This window comes from Gadus morhua, chromosome 7 (assembly GCF_902167405.1).
Source record: "Gadus morhua chromosome 7, gadMor3.0, whole genome shotgun sequence".
Classification (NCBI taxonomy): domain Eukaryota; kingdom Metazoa; phylum Chordata; class Actinopteri; order Gadiformes; family Gadidae; genus Gadus; species Gadus morhua.
In genome coordinates, this window is record NC_044054.1 from 2,179,041 (window position 1) to 2,199,925 (window position 20,885).

The window sequence follows — 20,885 nt, forward strand, 5'->3', positions numbered from 1 at the left end:
ATGGCTATGGTAGTAACAGAAGAACACACTCTGAAGGCCATTTTACACTGCCAAGGTGTTCCGGTCACGGCTTGGCACGCCAAGCAATTTCACAATCTTGCCTGTGTGAAACGGAGTCTTGGCCACTTTAGATTAATTTGGATACTCCCGAATGTTTCTATTTTTTTTTAATGAAGACACCTGCATACAAGAATGAGTTCACGTCTGAGTCAAGGCTACAAACGCGATTTACTGTTCACATGTGCAAAAAAACCAACATATTCTTTATTTTGTAGGGTCCGGTAGGTTAAATTGGGGTGCTAGCTCAAACAGGCATTTGACCTCGGGCAGTGTAAACATGCGGACCATGCCAGGAAAAAGGCATGCATAAGACGGGCATATTTGGCAGTGTAAAACCGTCTTGAGACGCACAACATCACGCATCGGCCCAGCTCGAGTGGAACACACCCATGTGTCAGACGCTCAGCAGCAAAAAGAAAAAGCGTGAAAATCAGTTTGGTTTTCAGTTCATTGCACCTGCCAAACAGATTACACTGAGTGGAGCGGTCGACCGCTCCAAGAAGGCGGCCCAAAGGCTTGGCAGCGCCAGTAGTAGCGGTCGATGAGGCGTCTATTCTTTGCTATGTCTATGGGTACCACAGCCTCCCTCCACGTCGCAAGGCCTCTTGGTCCCGATAAGAAACCCTTCAAAGAGCGCCTGCTGTAGAGAGCGATGATGAGCTGGAGGAGAACAGTCCGTCCTAACAGTACCAATGTCAAATCACGTGTGTGTGTGTGTGTGTGTGTGTGTGTGTGTGTGTGTGTGTGTGTGTGTGTGTGTTCTCTACAGACAACACCAGGAGTGGTTAATGGTTACCAGTAATCAGTCTGTACAGCAGCATCAAACAGAGCTGATCAAGGTGTGTAAATGTCAACCAAGACGTCTGACTTCAGCTCTCCATGAACATCAGAAAGCATCTCTTGTGGTGCTCATAGTCTCCAGGCTTCCCTCTTCAGACCAGCAGACGTGAATCCAGGACAGATGCTTCTGATGCCCTCAGTGAGTTCAGAGTAAAGTTCTCCTTGATGTTTGTTCTGTTCCAGAGGGCTGAGGAGAACGCACACGCTTTTCTGGACAAGGAGCTGAAGAAGCTCTGGAGGGATCTCTTCTCAGATTACCCACAATGCTCAGAGAGTCAGAGGGAGGGGGAGGAGGTGGATGGTGAGAAGGAGGAGCAGAGGAGGCGCGCCATAGAGGGAGTGGTGCACATCACAATACTCTGCCTGATGGAGATGAACAAGAAGGGACTGGCCGACAAACTGTTGAGCGGTAAGAAACTCTCATCTTGAAAATAGAGAAGTAATACACGTTTTGAATAGCAGTAGGAGATTATCATTTATTCTGTTCAAACTAAATTACAAAATGTGAGACTAGCACCGTGGGTGCTAGGGCTCTCGGCACCGTGGGTGCTAGGGCTCGTAGCACCGTGGGTGCTAGGGCTCGTAGCAGCGTGGGTGCTAGGGCTCGTAGCACCGTGGGTGCTAGTGCTCGTAGCACCGTGGGTGCTAGGGCTCTCCGCACCATGGGTGCTAGGGCTCTCGGCACCATGGGTGCTAGGGCTCTCGGCAAAGTGGGTGCTCTTTTTTCTTACCTCCTCCTACCTGGGTCTCCTCACTGTTCTTACCCCCTCCTACCTGGGTCTCCTCACTGTTCTTACCCCCTCCTACCTGGGTCTCCTTACTGTTCTTACCCCCTCCTACCTGGGTCTCCTCACTGTTCTTACCCCCTCCTACCTGGGTCTCCTCACTGTTCTTACCCCCTCCTACCTGGGTCTCCTCACTGTTCTTACCCCCTCCCACCTGGGTCTCCTCACTGTTCTTACCCCCTCCTACCTGGGTCCCCTCACTGTTCTTACCTCCTCCTACCTGGGTCTCCAACCTGATGTCTTGTTTTGATCATGCTTTTGGCGATGCAGCTATTGCTGTTTTTGACTCTAGATTGTTTTATGAAATATAAGGCGAATGTGGGTGTCATGAAAGGTGCCTTGAAATAAAATGTGTTGTTATTATTGTTATTATTATTATTATTATTATTAGAGCTGTCAAGCGATTAAAATATTTAATCTTGATTAATCGCATTAATGTCATAGTTAACTCTAATTAATCGCGATTAATCGCAAATTATTTTTCTATGCTAAATATCCCTTAATTTTTTGTCCCATAATTCTTCTCATTTTAATTCTCTTATCAACATGGTGAAGTGCATCGGCTTGCCTTGTGCAAATGATTTTTTATTGATAACAACATTGGCATATACACTGATCAAAACAGGACGATACAAAAAAAGAGCCTATAGTGCAATTAAACGACTGCTTTGAACAAATGTCATTTGAACATAGCAGTCAGGCTACTGCTTCTTTGTTTTGAGCCAAAGGAAATTTTTTTTTTTTTTTTTTTTTTTTTTTATAAAATAATTGCGTTAATCGCGCGATAAAAAATTTAACGCCGTTAAATTTGGTTTGCGTTAACGTCGTTAATAACGCGTTTAACTGACAGCTCTAATTATTATTAATAATATTAAACAAACTGCAGATCAACAGGAGAATAGCTTAGTGGATGAGATGCAGCACTATCTTGTTATTTCAGCATGTCACTTTAAACTGATTCACTATCATTATTACTATCATTAGCCCAATCATATAGCCAGTGTTGGGGTAGTTACTCAAAAAAAAGTAATTTGTTACTTATGACTGAGGGGAAAAACGGTCTGTCTAGTAACTGGACCAGATAAAATGAGACGGAGAGGTAATAAAGTCTGTCGGCACGAGGACCTTGGATTTATTAAGTAAAGTGGCAACGGTTATACAGAGTCATAAAGCGTGAGAAATCGAATATTTCTAAGTCCCTAATCAGCGCTGATGGTTCGTCCAGAGCTTCGCCTCCGTGGAAGGTCTGCTTCAGAAGAAGATGAAGAGTCTCTGTGTGATACAGTCTTATGCTGTATCCTCCTCTTGATGAGGTGTGTGTTTTTGAGATGTGTGTGGTTCTGTGTGTTTTTGCTTGACCTTGGCTCCCAGGCCCTAGTATATGCATCTGTATCTTCTTGTGTTCTTCCTAACGGGGGAGAGCTTCAAAGTGTCTCCTGTGTGATAAATTAATGTGGCTCTCCCGTTCTTGAGGATGACTGGTGCATTGTCTGAGTGTCTACCATTTGCCTGCTTGGGAAATGGGGCCTTGGCTCTGGCCTTGACCTGACTATATTATCATGTTTGTGTTATGTGTTAAAAGTTGACTATATTGTAATGTGACTGCCATGTGATGTGCTCATCAGGCTAGGGTAGGAGTTAGCTATATTTGTAATGTACATGTGATGTACTCAGCAGGTTATTTTTCCCAACATATCCCCCTCAAGTCGTCGCAAGACGACTTTTACTCATTAGGGGTACGAGGGATAGGACTCCAGCGCGGGACTACCATTAGAAATAACAGAAGGAAGGCAAAATGATCATAAAAACAAACAACCATGAGCATGGGACTAAAACAACTCGCTGGACCGGGTGTATGGGGAACCACGTGGGAGAAACGCCACCCATGCTTCAGACATGGGTATGCCATACACACCCCACCTAGGGGGTGTCATCCACCCCGGCCTTACATCGCGAGCAGACAATACCAACAATACTGGCAGCAGATGATACACAACAAAACCAACACCAAACCATAACAACAACAACAAAATGCAACAACAAAACTAACAGTAAACAATAACGATATAAACAAAATGCAACAATCACACAAACACTACACAATAACAATCACAGGAAAGAAATGTAACCATGAAACGCGTCCCTAAATAATAATAATAATATCAGAAAGATATGAGGTACACAACGAATGGCAATCCCCCTCAACCCATCCCTAGATGACCACACACTAAGGATGTGAGGAGGAGTTAACTGGTCGTGTAACAATAAGCAATCACACGCATGGGGTATCCAGGGTAGGCCCGGGGCACGGGAACAACTGAAACCACGGAATAGTCCTGAGCGTCATCACGGGCAGGTGGTCGCAAGGCGCCACCTGAGCATTAGACCCTTTTATTCATCTGCGCTCAGGACCTCATCTGATAAACGGGCAATCAAGGCCCCTGGAATCTCGCCCGTGTGTATCCCCGAGCTCCATCTAGTGGGACAGCGATATAAACAACAACATTTACGTTCCCGGCGTCGGTTGCGTAGACGCGGGCATAGATATGGGAGCGGCTAAAAACAGTGAAGCGTACAGAAGCGAATACAGCCAGGGGCGTCCTCAAGCCTTAAGGGAACGGGCCGCAGCCCCTGGTATCGGAACGCAGATCCCTGGTCCGGGCGACGTGGGTGCATCAGGTGGGAGGGGGGTGGTGCCGTTGGCGGGGACGGGAATGGGGCAGCCCACCTGGAGAGGTTACTAGCACGTCACAGGCGGGGGGGGGGGGGGGGGGGGGGGGGGTGTGTGTGGTGGTGGGGTTTCAGCATACGGTGGTGGGGCCCGCTTGCAGTGGCTGGGATGGGGAAAGGGGGGGGGGGGGGGGTCACGGGATCTTCATGTATTGGTGCGCTGCATTGCGTGGGGGCTCTTGGACAATGGTGCAGGGGGTCTATTCTATGTTCTCCAGCCAGATCAGGTCGGGCCCCTCTGGTGGTCCCTCGTCCAAACTCTCGATCCCCAGGTAAGCTTGGATGGCACCTGCTGCACCTGTAGCGCCCATCGCTCATTGGGCTCTCCATCCATCCTGTGAAGCGGTCATTAATGCCGGAGCTCTCTGCCAAATCTAATCTGAGGGACTGTAACCCTGCCAGCACCCTGGCCACCGACCCATCCGGTGCTGTGTTATTGGGGATAAAAGTACAACATGTCGCCTTTATCATCCCACACACCCCTCCTTGCTCTGCCAATAGCATATCTATATCTATATAGTCCCTTGACCTTATCCGTGGAAAAATTGACAAAACGTTGCTGATTATAGTATATATTATTTATCCAATCAACATTTTTGTTAATAGTGGACCACCAAACCAGGACTGATTCAAACCCTGCCGAAATCTGATTGCATCATCCTTGGGTAGTTGGTCGGCTCCGGGCGTGTCTGCATCTGGCTCCTCCTCTGGCCCTGGAACTCTGTGTTTCTCTTGCTGGAATTACAAACTTATGTACAACAGTTAGATGTTCAAACATATTTTCCTTAATTCTATTTCTAATTACTCTAATGGAAGTCCCTTTTGGCACCCTCGAATGTTAAGTGAAGGCATGGGTCGACCCTTAAGCATTTCATGCGGGGTTAGATGTGTCGTTCTGTTAGTTTTCGTGCGATAACTCATTAGTGCCAGTGGTAGTGCATCAATTCAATTTAGTGCTTGCACAAATGTTGTAAATTTTTAGTCTTGAGCGTCCCATTCACTCTTTCCACCTTACCTTGTGGTTGAGGATTGGGGCGTAATCTAGTCTTTATTTGACATGCAAATGTTGAATCACTTGTTTGAGTGTTCTCTGAACAAACGTTTTGTCTGAGCTTATTTCTTAACCTTGTCTTGACTTCTCCAGTCAGAAACTTGATTACTGTAGTCGCACTTTGGTCTTTTGATGGGACTGCTTCTACCCATCTGTTGAACACTGTATTTCACACTCATTTAGCTGGATGTCAATCATTGTTTGCAATTATGGTGAAGAAAAACCTTGTTTTCTAATTATTATTATTATTATTTTTTTTTTTAATTCTCCACAATACCTCACCCCTTGCGCAAGGGCCAAAACCATGCGCATTAAATGATAAGCAAATCTAAGAACGCCATTGGTGCAACCAACGTCGAAACGTCTAACCTTAACCATCAGCAAATTAAAGCCAATCTTTTGGGAAGGGAAATCGAACCAGTGTGTCCAAAACCAAAGCCCAATATGGGTGGGTTTACCATCAGCCGCCTGAAACCACGCTGTTCCAAAGTCATGCACTAAACCGAAAAAACGTACAGGCGTTAGTGGCCTGCCCTGGCGTAGTTACTGCAAAGTGCAGTAACTACGCCAACATTGAAACTGAGAAAAATGCTTTCAAAGTATTCATACTGGCCGGCCAAACCTGTTTCAGGTACAATAGTGGTGATACTCTCAATTAATACCTTTATAGGAAGAAAAATAGTTTTTGTCTCAAGACAAAGAAGGTGTTATAAAACCCATTTTCAGTCTGAACTCAATTTTGGCAAAATACGTAGTTACTGCACTTTGCCTTTGTAGGGCAATACCACAAAGGTAAAAAAAAAAAAAATTAAATAAAATGCGACATGCCCTGTTCCAAGACCACCTCTGCTGCCAGAGCTGACATATCTGACGCCTGTTCCTCCTCCACCTTACATCCCACCCGGCACTTCCTATGATTGTTGCAGCTCGTGACTTCATGATCAAGTAAGCCAGTGCCCACAGCGACTCTGCCAAGTAATCGTGACTGTGCCTGCCTTAGGTCGTCCCGGGTGTCAAGGTGGGATCTTACCCGTCGTTGGCTAACCAGCCTTCCATACTGGCTCGCTGCAGGATGCCATGCCTGGGATACAATCAATCCCCACCTATATGGTGGTATAGATCGCAAAGTGGAGGGATGGAGACAGAGTCTTCAGCCCCATCTGCCCTATGCAGCCAAGCGTGTGCGTATTGGATACACCTCAGGGAAACTATAAAACAAAAGGTAATTTATCAGAGTTAAAATTATCAAAGTGTTGCAGCAGCAGTAGTGGCATTTGAAAGGTAAACCCACTACTTCCGAATCCAAATTGACAACATAGCATGTAGGATCCCTTCCCAGCAGATGTAGCGCTAATCCCCGTCATCCTTGACCAAAGAGATTTACCCTATATTTTAATTGGTGTAGTCCTATTGTACAGTTTATCAAGATTACGTTTTTACTTTATGTATATTTTTTTTAATTATTATCCTCATCTTTATCATATCCATATTTATCCAATCATTCATTCCTGTGTGAAAATAATAATAATCACTTAGTTAATAGTAACACCTTCTTCAGTCCAATTGCATTAGATTATCATTACTGTTGTCCTAGGAAGACAAAAAAATAAATAAAATAAAAAAAATAAAAACTAAACTTAAAGAAAAACTAATTAGCCATAATGTGAATATCCGCTGCGTGTCTCCCTTTGACTCTCTCCCTCCTCAGTACGGGGTGCTGTTTGGTGCAAGACAACAGATAAGGGTGGAATGTAGCTTCTCTCTCTCTCTGCGTGTCTCCCTCCCACGTTGGGTGCGGCCATAACGCCTTGAAAGCGAGCGTGCTCTGGGGGCTGGGTGTGAGAGAAACCATGGGTAGTTCCTTTTCTCGGCCAGCAGAGGGGTTGTTCAGGTGAAACCTATGGACAGAGACTACAAAGAACTTCAAACATGGCAGACAGGGAACTACAAATTTATCAAAGCCTAAAAACTCAACAGAGCTCTACCTGCATTCTTTGGATATGTGGTATTTTATGGCGTATGGCCACCACACGCTTTCAGTTGAACACACTCTCTATTTCCTTTCTCTGTACTGTGTGTTAGTGTGTCTCTCTGTACTGCCTGAATGGTGTAGGACGACAAATGGGGGGGAAATGTGTTCTCTCTCTCTCACCCTTCCTCACTCCCCTTGGGGTCAAGCAGCACCTAGGACTGTTAAAAGATAAGCCTGGAATGCAACATCCTGAACTCCCCATCATCGAACAAGGCCTAATAACTATCTCTCACACACAAAAAGATCCTTCTGTCCCTTCATTCACAAATAACTTTTCACTTTATTATAAATAACTTAATACTGCTCCCCCTTTCCAAATTTCTATATACACAAAACTACGAAGCTGACCACCGAAATTGGTACAGGCCTCGTCAGGCCGAACCAAAACACCCTCACAGGTTCTAACTTCCATACAATTCTAGGGAGGGGAACTACAACATGAGGTGGAGTAGAGGACTTCAAATATGGTGGACGGGGACCTCAAATGGGAGGACTACACATATGGGAAAGGGGATTACACTCTGGGCCTGAAAACTATACAGAGTCCCTTCTCGTGGTCCTGAAACAACCGTTCATTGTTAGAAAAACACGCACTCTATCGCTACCTCCAACTGACTAGAGGGAAAATGGTCCCTCTCGATCGTCCTCCGACTTTAGCTCTCCTTGCTATCTCTCCTTGCTATCTCTCTCGCTCCCTCTCACACAAACGCACACACCCAAACGCACGTTGACGCGTACTCGCTGACACGCACGTACACACTGACGTACACACACAGAATCGCTCACAGCCTTTCTCTCTCTCTTTCTGACACACATGCACAGGGAGTCTGGACAGAGATATATGCCCAGCCGCTCACACCTTACTAGTGAGGGGCAACAGGTGTCTACTATTCCCGTCCGCTGTGGTCAATGCAATTATCCGTCTGCTACCGCACTCACAATCATCAGACACGGCAAAATAGCGCTGAGCATAACAAAGCAAGCAAGCGTTGCACACATAGCCGGGTTATCATTGATTGATTTATTTCTATATTTAGCCGCTCACAAATACGCTCGCTCTCTTTCTTTCTCTCTCTCTGGGCCTCTTACACACACACACTGATTCACTCACACTGTCTCTCTGGTCGTGAAGGTGGGGGTGAGAGGTCTCTGCTATCCCTAGTCTGCGTCAGTTCAGGTGTCTGTCCGTCAGTCCCCGCATATGCAATGAATATATAGCCAAGAAATCGTTGTGCTTCTTCGGGCACCTCAGATTCACTTATCAAGGGCGGCGAGCCTTAGGCCTCGAGGTGGTTCTTTCACCACGCAACGAGCCTAGTTTATCTTATTCTCTCTGTGTGTCACTCATGCCCCAGGCATACCGTTTCCTCTGCAAAGGGACTCTAACCCTGATAAAGGACTCTAACCTTCTTACCACATAGAATTATTTAATACACAAACGCCGGTGGGGATACTAAACCCTCTTTAACACGCCGGTGGGGATACTAAACCCTCTTCAAAACGCCGGTGGGGATACTAAACCCTCTTTAACACGCCGGTGGGGATACTAAACCCTCTTCAAAACGTCGGTGGGGATACTAAACCCTCTTTAACACGCCGGTGGGGATCACAACTCTCTTAAAACGCCGGTGGGGATACTAAACCCTCTTTAACACGCCGGTGGGGATACTAAACCCTCTTCAAAACGCCGGTGGGGATACTAAACCCTCTTTAACACGCCGGTGGGGATCACAACTCTCTTAAAACGCCGGTGGGGATACTAAACCCTCTTTAACACGCCGGTGGGGATACTAAACCCTCTTCAAAACGCCGGTGGGGATACTAAACCCTCTTTAACACGCCGGTGGGGATCACAACTCTCTTAAAACGCCGGTGGGGATACTAAACCCTCTTTAACACGCCGGTGGGGATACTAAACCCTCTTCAAAACACCGGTGGGGATACTAAACCCTCTTTAACACGCCGGTGGGGATCACAACTCTCTTAAAACGCCGGTGGGGATACTAAACCCTCTTTAACACGCCGGTGGGGATACTAAACCCTCTTTAACACGCTGGTGGGGATTACAACTCTCTTAAAACGCCGGTGGGGATACTAAACCCTCTTTAACACGCCGGTGGGAATACTAAACCCTCTTCAAAACGCCGGTGGGGATACTAAACCCTCTTTAACACGCCGGTGGGGATCACAACTCTCTTAAAACGCAGGTGTATTTATTACACATCCATTACTTGGCCATCGGTAGTCTTGTATCACTATGCCCGATTCTTATAGGCCCTATGGTCTCGTGGGTATTCCTTCACCATGCAACGAGCCGATATTCGATGTGTCACGCGTTCAGGGTAAATCGGGTTTATGGGGAAATGCTGGGATGCAGTCCTATTCGTCCCCACGAGATATCCCGTAGCGAACCGCTCTCACAGTCTCACCTCCTAATGTGGTTCCTATATAACTATGCAGAGTTTGGATTTTATCAACAGGTTCTGCCTACCTTTTGTTAGGCGATCGCGAGGTGAGACTGCAGGAATCGGTCCGGTGCTCTGGGGTCCCGAGGTCGTGCCGCTCTCCGTCTCTCGTTTCCCAGTTGCGGTTCAATTCAGAAAAAATCACGTCGGGGTCACCAAATTGAGGGGAAAAACGGTCTGTCTCGTTACTGGACCAGATCAAATGAGACGGAGAGGTAATAAAGTCTGTCGGCACGAGGACCTTGGATTTATTAAGTAAAGTGGCAACGGTTATACAGAGTCATAAAGCGTGAGAAATCGAATATGTCTAAGTCCCTAATCAGCGCTGATGGTTCGTCCAGAGCTTCGCCTCCGTGGAAGGTCTGCTTCAGAAGAAGATGAAGAGTCTCTGTGTGATACAGTCTTATGCTGTATCCTCCTCTTGATGAGGTGTGTGCGTTTGAGATGTGTGTGGTTCTGTGTGTTTTTGCTTGACCTTGGCTCCCAGGCCCTAGTATATGCATGTGTATCTTCTTGTGTTCTTCCTAACGGGGGAGAGCTTCAAAGTGTCTCCTGTGTGATAAATTAATGTGGCTCTCCCGTTCTTGAGGATGACTGGTGCATTGTCTGAGTGTCTACCATTTGCCTGCTTGGGAAATGGGGCCTTGGCTCTGGCCTTGACCTGACTATATTATCATGTTTGCGTTATGTGTTAAAAGTTGACTATATTGTAATGTGACTGCCATGTGATGTGCTCATCAGGCTAGGGTAGGAGTTAGCTATATTTGTAATGTACATGTGATGTACTCAGGTTATTTTTCCCAACATGACTAGTTACTTCTGTAAATTGTAATGAGATTACTTTACTAGTTACTGCATTTGAAAAGTAACTTCACTACTTATTACTTTACTTTCCCGTTACTTAATTGACTGTAGATACATGGACAAACATCATAGCCCTATCATCACTTAGGGCCCTATCTTGCATCCGGCGCAAGTGACTTAGTCACTGGCGCATGTGTCGTTGCTAGTTTACAACTGGCGCAGAGCGTTCTTTTCCCACCAGCGCCACTCGCCGGTAAATAAGGGATTGATCATGCGCCCCAAGGGGCGGTTCGGCGGAAGGAGGAGGCGTGTTCTGGCGCAAACTGTATTTTGCTGTTTCTGAATACCATTGCGCTACTGACCAGGAAATACCTGGTTTAAAGTCAGTGGCGCGTTGTTCAGATGCTATTTTAAGGGTGCATGCATACATGCGCATGCGATGCATACGGATTGCTTGTGCACCTCGCGCATACACTTTGCTTCTCTCATCTACACGGACAGCAGTTCCCATTTTTGCAAACCATACATAATTACAAGGAAAATAAAATATTACCACACAAGGAAAATCATTGTGGTGTCCATAAATATAAAATAAATAGGCATAAATCTAGCGTACACATTTACCCAAATTATTCACGCGAATTGTATCAGGCGTAATGACGGATCAAATTAACCTGGTTGACCAATAGTGGCAAGGGACACATGTATATAAGGACACCTGTCAAAGTGGGTTGTCCGTCAAGAATCAGGAACCACAATTCTGAAGACTGCAAAATCACCTTCTGTAAGTCCATTTGAAACCTTACTCTGCAACTTACCAGTTAAGTTGAGGTTGCTCGTAATTTTTATTATCTCTCCCTGAGTGAGGTGGAATGCAGGCGTAAGCTACGCCTGACCCGTCAGGCTGTCACAGATATCTGCCATCTCCTGGCAGATGAGCTGAGGACTGATGCACGCTGTCCCTATGCCCTCCCCGTTGAAGTGAAAGTTACAGTGGCACTGCATTTCTATGCATCTGGGTCGTTCCAGCATCCCCTTAGTTCTATTGGGCGCATTTCACAATCGGCAATAAGTTCGGCTATACATGCAGTTACGTCAGGTCGAGTCCGACATGCTGGGGAATACATCAAATTCCCTGTTACACCTGACATCCAGGAAAGAACAAAGCAGGAGTTTTGGACCAAGTATGGGTTCCCTGGCGTCCTTGGTGCTATAGACTGCACCCATGTGCAGGTACGTGCCCCATCAGTAAACGCACTCGTATACATAAACCGGAACGGAACTCATTCGATTAATATCCAAGTCATTTCTGATTTTCAATCACCGGCCTCGATTAAAGCCTACAATTTACAAAACTGATGATGGCCAAGTAATTGTGGAGGATGAATTCTTAAACTTCCTAGCGGTTAAAATTAAAACGATGACCCAGGATGATCTAGTTCTTGTTGCCTCAAACACATTTCACTCAGAATGGATCGAGACTTCCAAAAAGGCGTTGTTTGAACTCTGTCCGGAGACAAAGCAAAGGTGTGTGGCATTCAAAGGCAACCAGAAGGACGCAAACAACATTAAAAGTTGCTTAAAAGTGCTGAATGAGTGCGGAGAAGACATCCCCCGGTTTGTCTCTCACTACCTGGACGAGCTGCCACCTGTGACGTTTAGCAACCTGGATGTGTCTAACCTGCTGAGCAGAATGGAGCGTCTGCACAGCGAGGTTTGCGCACTAAGACACACAGTAGAAGTTCAGGCAGAAATCAGCGAGGACCTGCGTACTATGGCTGCAACAATGGACAACCGAGTTGCTGCCGTGGAGGGCCGATTGAAGCCGGGTGATGGTGGAGGACTGGCTGTATCGGATGGCCCTGCAATCGGCGGTGGAAGTGGTCCGCATGATGGCCCTGTGAATGGCGCAGCGCATGTTGCGAGCGCACCCGGCACCTCCGTTGCAGGTGAACCCGCCTGTGTTGAACCTGTTGCTGCAGCAATAATCGTGACTACCTGTATGAGTCCTGGAAAGACAGCACCGAACTCGCCAAGATGGAGTCAAGTCGTGAAACAGGGCCGAGGTCGGAGCAATAATCCCGAGGGCCAGTCGGTCTTATTAAAACAGCGTGCTGGAAAACCTGAACGGAGGATGCCCAAGCCTATTGTTGGCACTGCTGCGCAAAAGGATATAAAAGTGGTGCGTACGAAATTGGTAAGTGTTTTCGCCACCAAATTCTCCCCAGACCTAGATGCTGAGACACTGAGTATATATCTTACTGAACAACTTGGCCGCTACGTTAATTGTCAGCGTATTGTCACTGCAGGCAATAGATATAGCTCGTTTAAAGTGTGTGCCGAGTGCGATGAAGTTGCGGAGATGTACAACCCAGAACTCTGGCCTGAAGGCTCGCTTGTGAGGAGATATTATGAACCTCGTAAAGTGGGAGTGATAGGTGCTGGCGCAGCTAGGTCGGTTTCTAATGCAATTGTACCGAATGGGTCTACGGATGCAATGCTCAGCTAAACTGTAGGCAAACTTCATGCAAGTTGGATCATATAACTGTCGCGGGCTGCGCCTGGGTAACAGCGAAGGTGATAGGAGCCGACGTATAGTAGTGGACAATTTGCTGCAACATTGTGACATTTTATGTTTGCAAGAAACTTTTCTACCAAAGCAGGATTTGGGAAAGTTGAACTGTTTTAATGACAATTTCCACGGGGCTGGCGAGTCCACAACGGACCTATCCTTGGGAATAGTGAGAGGGAGGATAGCAGGGGGCGTGGCTATCCTCTGGCACAAAAAGCTGGACTCTGTCATTAATGTCATCAGGCTTGAAGTTGACTGGTGTATTGCAGTGCGCATACAAATAAATAACAAGGAGTTCAGTATTCTAAATGTATACACACCATATGAGTCGCAACAAAATGAAGATGAATATCTGAATAGGCTTGCTTTTATAAATTCTTTTATTTCTGATAATCATTCCACAAGCGTCCTTGTAGTGGGTGATATGAATGCTGACCTTACAGACAAACGTTCCTTGTTTGCTAAGCATATGCTACAGTTCTGTGACGATAACAATTTAATTGTGTCCAGCCAAATATTTTTACCTGCTGATAGCTATTCTTATATAAGCGAGGCTTGGCACACAACATCATGGCTTGACCATTGCATTAGCACTGCTGATGCCCATGAAATTATAAGATCTATTAACATTGTGTATGAGGCGTCCATGTCTGATCATATTCCTTTTGTTGTGTCACTAGATTGTGAGAGTCTCCCTGAGATGTCTCAGGAGGGTAAACATGCCTGTAAGGCCAAACTGGATTGGGCCAAGCTCACAAATGAGGATATTTTAACATACTATGGGAAAACTGATATCCTTCTTAGTGCTGTATATTTACCGAGAGATGCAATTATGTGTTCTGACGTAAACTGTAATGTAATTTCTCACCGTAAAGATCTCTGTGCCATGTACAATGATATTGTTGGAGCTGTGTATGAGGCCAGCAGGTCATATCATAAGTATTCTAAAAGGGGAAAGTCTGACACCAAGCCAGGTTGGAAAAAGCATGTTGCTGCTCATCATGCAGAAGCTAAAGAGGCATATAAAGCTTGGGTTCAGGAAGGCCGACCTAGACAGGGGCCTGTCCTGGATTATAAAAAGTTAACTCTTTCAAAATTTAAATATGCAGTTCGATATATATCCAAAAATGAACAAGTTATGAGAGCAGACTCTATGGCTGAAAAGCTTCTAAGTAAGAATGTTGTTGAATTTTGGAAGGAAGTGAGAACTCATAACAGGAGCAATACATTGTTGCCTAGCACAGTAGAGGGAGTCTCTGGAGCTGATAAAATCGCTGATTTGTGGAAGCAGAATTACTCAGCTTTATTTAATTGTGTAAAAAGTGACCCTTATACAGTTGGCAATATTTCCAATAGGGATGCAGTAGGAATCACAACACATGAGGTTTTTGAAGCTATCACAAAATTATCTGTGAATAAAGCAAGTGGCTCAGATCAGATCACTGCAGAGCACCTCGGGTTTGCTAGCCCGAAAGTGGCCGCTCTACTTGCCATATGTTTCACTGGCTTTATGACGCATGGGCTGTTGCCCGACTCTATGTTGGCCGTAACTCTTGTGCCTGTCATTAAGAACAAAGCAGGCAAGATTGGAAGCATGGACAATTATAGGCCAATCGCACTGGCAAGTGTGATTTCCAAAGTTCTGGAGAGTATTCTTTTAGATCGATTGGGTAAGTATATTAATACCAGAGACAATCAGTTTGGTTTTAAACCAAAGCATGGCACTGAGTTGTGTATTTATAGTTTGAAAGAAATAGTAGAAATGTATAGAGGGCAACATTCCTCTGTTTTAATTGGAGTTATTGATGCCTCTAAGGCCTTTGATAGAGTCAATCACCAGAAGCTGTTCACAAAATTAAATCAAAGGGGTGTACCTGCTAGCATTATAAGAATACTTGCATACTGGTATGCTAACCAGAGTATGCAAGTCAGATGGGGTAGCAGTGTCTCTGGTCCTTTCAGTGTTGCTAATGGAGTTCGACAAGGGGGGCTACTGTCACCAGCCCTCTTCAATCTGTACATGAACGATTTATCTGACCAACTGAATGATTGTAGAACGGGCTGTATGATTGGTAACACGGTGATTAACCATTTAATGTATGCGGATGATTTGGCCATTCTCTCTCCCAGTAGTGCTGGGTTTCAGCAGTTGTTAAATGTGTGTACAGAATATGGTGTCAAACATGATGTGCAATACAATTCAAATAAGAGCAGTGTGATAATATGTAGGGCGAAGGGAGATAAGGACCTCCACTTTCCACAATTTTATCTTTCTGGGGAAAAGCTTTGCGTTTGTTATAAAGTTAAGTACCTCGGGCACTTTATAACAGATCAAATGTCTGACGATGACGACATTTTAAGACAGTGTCGTACATTATATGCCCAAGCCAATATGTTGGCAAGAAAATTTCATATGTGTTCTGATCATGTTAAAATATGTCTCTTTAGAGCATATTGCACTCCCCTGTATACTGCCCCCTTATGGGGTAAGTTCAAAAAATCAAGTATGCACAGACTACAAGTTGCTTACAACGATTGTTTTAGGATTTTACTTAAAAAACCTAGGTGGAGTAGTGCAAGTGAGCTATTTGTGAATGCAGGAGTTAACACCTTACAAGCTTTATTGAGGAACCTTATGTACAGATTTATCTGTCGCCTGAATAACTCAAAGAATGAAGTCATAATGCTGCTGTCGAACCCAAGTTATAGCGCAGTACGCTACCAGTCATACCTTTGGAGGCATTGGTATAAGTGCCTTTTATAATTGGTCGTTATGTTTTTATTCTTATTTATGTGTGTGTTGTCCATTTCTTGTATTGTATGTTTTTAAATGGACCTTGAGTCTAATAATAAAAGGTTGATGATGATGATGATGATGCTAATTGTAGAATAAATCATGTCTTTGCTAATCACCCTGGCTCAAGCCATGACTCTTTCATATTGGCAAACTCGACCATTCAGCCATATTCGAGGGGAATCCTCCCTTGGATGGGTGGCTGTTAGGGGACAACGGCTATCCGTTGAAGTCATGGCTCATGACCCCATTTATTATGCCAGCAACAGTGCGCAAAATTGTATTCAACAGGAAACACACACAAGCACGCAGTGTAATTGAACGTACATTCGGAATACTGAAAATGCGCTTCAGGTGTTTGGATAGGTCAGGTGGTACTTTACAGTATGGTCCTCAAAAAGTCGCTGCATTCTTTGCGGCATGTTGTGTTTTACACAACTTTGCCATGAATCATGAATGTCTCGATGACATTAATGAGGATAGATTAGAGGACTTAAGGAGACGTGATGCTGAACTGCATGTGCCGATGCCATTACGTCCAAATGCCGCAGCAGCACGGGAGAGGAGAGCTCATCTGTCAGAGGAGCTGCATCGTATATTTAAGCAATAGATCTATTGCTTAAATATATATGATCTATTGCTTTTATACAACGGTTACTGTTATGGCGAAACGAAAGTCATAGACACACTACATTTAAAAAGAAACCAAGAAAGTCAAAGTAGCCGTTTTCTTAAAGAATACAAAAAAGTAGTCCCTCCTGGCTGCCGCTATGCATCGACGGTCGCTATGCAACACACTTTAGCGTCCCTCCGAGAGAAGGCTCCGATAGAGCGGTTCGCAGGCAATTTATCCTATGGAGCAGTTCACTCGCCGTGTGCCTAAGCTTTCGTTAGTCTCTCCATCGCCTTGCTCACTCCCGGAGTAACAACATTTACACCCACTCCATCATCCAACATATGTTTTACTTTGTAACTGTTTCTACTTCCAGGCGTGGAGTGGTATGCAAACTTTCACAAAATGATCGGGCGTCATAGCAGTTATGTATACGCTCATTATACAACAGTTGGGAACCAATCAGATCCCTGGATTTAGGTCCCCCATTGTATAAAGTGAGGTATAAGCAAACTAATGACGTCTCCGCTCTATTGTTTAGCTACATTGTACAATTATTACCATGCATTCATAACCTTGTGATTCAGAGAAAGTGAGCCCAAAACATCGGAAAGTATAGTATGTCCTTGAGAATTTTTTTATTCGACTTGTCCAAATAGGCATAAATGAAGAAAAATAATACAAAACGAAAAATGAAAAGTTGCAAAGATTTGCAGGAGATTTAGCCGAAAAATTAATCATTGTAAAAAAGCGATAGCGCCGTAGAACCGCCCACAAAGCTACTTGCGCTTTGCGCTTCCCACTTGCGTTTCAGACCGTTAAAATAGGGCCCTTAGTGTTTATTGTATAAATCTATAAAAAATGGCATATGAAACCATATGAAAGGCAAGGCAAGGCAACTTTATTTATATAGCACTTTTCATACACAAGGCAGACTCAAAGTGCTTCACATATAAACATTGTCAAACAATAAAATTAATTAAAAATTGATTAATAGTAAAAGATGAAAGAACGATATCCCTGTCTGCACAAAGAAATGCCTCACTGTAAAATCCACAAACAACAGGATAAAGTAGGCTATGGTGAGGTCAATAAGTAGCAACACACAAGTTTCAAAACACAGGCTTTGGGAAACATGAGAACAAAAATTAAGTGGTCAATGAAAAATATAAAAAGGTCAATTTATCCGATACAATTAAAACAGAAATGCAGTTAAGCGGCGCTGACACATGCTGTTACTGTATGTGGTCCAAAGGCTGAATGAACCAGATCTATTTTGCAAGCTATGACATCGTAAGTGTGTCTTCTTCTCACCCTCTTGCAGGCAAGAGCAGCCTTCTCAAGTTTTAATAATGCTGTCTATCCAGTGCACCGTCATTCCTAAGTAGCCTAACTTTTGTTGTTGGCGGACCAAATGTCTGCGGTGGTGGACACATGATCCAGGGAGGACTCGAAAATTATTTTGAGCTTCGATTCCATGTCGGTATAACACTTATTCAGGTAATGGGAAAATGTTTTCCTGTCGGATGTTGGCTTGCGAGTCCGGGTACTTATCTAGTATTTTTCTAATTCTGGGCGATTCAATTGTCGACAGTGGAAGCATGTCTTCTACAATGAACCCTGCAACCAGCCGGTCTTTCTGTGTCACCTGCTTCTGCGCTCCAACACATGAACACTCCTTCGAACAAGCAGCTACGTCACTCAAACCGATCGCTATGGCAACGTGCCGAGGCAAGCAGGCGCTGCAGACACAGAGGCAGCACGCATGCACGCACCACAACAGATCAGAACTTTACATTCAGGCAAATACGGCTTGGGTAGCGCAGGAAAGCGTGTTACTATAGTCTAGTAAAGTTGTGTAGTTACCGATATATTTTATGTAATGCGTTACTTTACTTCGTTACCCAAAACAGTGATATCGTTACTGTAACACGTTACTTTGTAAAGTGTTACCCCCAACACTGCATATAGCTGTGGAAAAACGTTATAGTCCTGAACATTTTTAAACTGTAACATGCAGTCTTTGTCGTGGCCAGCTTCTCGGACCACAAGTTATGAAGACACTAAATATCATCAAATTGATAATTAAACAGGAAACATTGACCTGGTTCCACTGATGTCATCATCCACTAAATAAAGTATTCTTATTTTTTTTATCATTTAGGATATGCTGCTGTCGAGTGCCAACATAAAATCAAGTCTCGTTTGAGGAAGAAGTTCTGGTGTGTGTTTGAGGGAATCGCTAAAGCAGGACATTCAACACCTCTGAATGAGTTTTACACAGAGATCTTCATCACAAAGAGAGGCAGTGGAGAGGTCAACCAGGAACATGAGGTCAGGCTGATTGAAGCAGCTTCCAGGAAACCAGCCGAGGAGGAAACACCAATCAGATGTGAGGACATCTTTAAACCATTACCTGGAGAAGATAAACCAATCAGGACAATAATGACAACGGGAGTAGCCGGCATTGGTAAAACCATCTTAACAAAAAAGTTCACTCTGGACTGGGCTGAAGGCAAAACCAACCACGACATAAACTTCACATTTCTCCTCACTTTCAGAGAGCTGAATTTACTGAAAGGGAAAGAGTTTAGCTTGGTGGAACTTCTTAATCACTTCTTTATTGAGACCAAAGAAGCAGGAATTTGCAGATACGAAAGGTTCCAAATAGTCTTAATTTTGGATGGTCTGGATGAGTGTCGACTTCCTCTGGACTTCCAGAACAACCCGATCTGTAATGATGTCACAAAGTCCACCTCGGTGGACGTGCTGCTGACAAACCTCATCAGGGGCGACCTGCTACCCTCTTCTACCATCTGGATAACCACACGCCCTGCGGCAGCCAATCAGATCCCTGCTGAGTGTATTGACATGTTGACAGAGGTGAGAGGGTTCACCGACCCACAGAAGGAGGACTACTTCAGGAAGAGATTCAAAGACGAGACGCTGGCCAGCACAATCATCTCCCACGTCAAGAAATCACGAAGCCTCCACATCATGTGTCACATCCCAGTCTTCTGTTGGATCACTGCTAGAGTTCTGGAGGACTACTTCAAAACATCCCAGATAGAAGAAGAGACGCCCAAGACCGTGACTCAGATGTACAGCCACTTCCTGAGGGTTCTGTCCATAGAGGGGGACAGGAAGTATCGTTCGATAGCTGAAACAGATTCACAATGGAGTTCACAGAGCAGGCACATCATTGATTCTCTGGGAAAACTGGCTTTTAACCAGCTGGAGAGTGGCAACCTGATCTTCTACGAGGACGACCTGGCAGACTGTAAATATTATTTCAACGAAGCCTCAGTGTACTCAGGAGTGTTCACCGAGATCTTTAAAGAGGAGTGTGGGCTGTACTCAGGTGAGAAGTTGTTCTGCTTTGTCCATTTGAGCATCCAGGAGTTTCTGGCTGCCCTTTATGTATTTCGGTCCTTCGTCCACAAGGGTGTCAATCTGCTCTCAGAAAAACAACCAACCTTGGGTGAAGATAAACTCCTCCTCTTCTACCAGAGTGCTGTGGACCAGGCCTTGCAGAGTGAGAACGGACACCTAGACTTGTTCCTCCGCTTCCTCCTGGGCCTCTCTCTGGAGGCCAATCAGAATGTCCTACGAGGTCTGCTGGGACAGACAGGGAGTAGAAAAACGTTCACTCAGTTTAAACAAGGTATGCTGAGACAGAAAAGAAGTAGCTCACAGACCAACAAGGATACCGTGTCTTACATCAAGAAGAAGATAGATGGTGAAGATCTCTCTCCAGAGAGAAGCATCAATCTGTTCCACTGTCTGAATGAGCTGAACGACCGTTCTCTAGTGGAGGAGATCCAGCAGTTCCTGACATCCGGAAGTCTCTCCAGAAAATCTCTATCTCCTGCTCAGTGGTCAGCTCTGGTCTTCATCTTACTGTCATCAGAAGAGGAGCTGGACGTGTTTGACCTGAAGAAATACTCTGCTTCAGAGGAGGGTCTTCTGAGGCTGCTGCCAGTGGTCAAAGCCTCCAAAACATCTCTAAGTTAAGTAAAAACATATATCACATTACAAGCAACACAATAAACAATATATATAGAGTATATATATATATATATATATATATATATATATATATATATATATATATATATATATATATATATATATATATA

General features: G+C 44.7%; 1 long non-coding RNA gene across 1 annotated transcript; it reads left to right on the top strand.

Annotated features, from left to right (window-relative positions):
* The first annotated feature begins 1,154 nt into the window (after window positions 1-1,154).
* LOC115546970 (uncharacterized) lies at window positions 1,155-19,262 on the top strand. Its single transcript, XR_003977313.1, has 2 exons — window positions 1,155-1,309; window positions 18,911-19,262. It is a non-coding gene; the product is annotated as an uncharacterized LOC115546970 (long non-coding RNA).
* The last annotated feature ends 1,623 nt before the right edge of the window (window positions 19,263-20,885 follow it).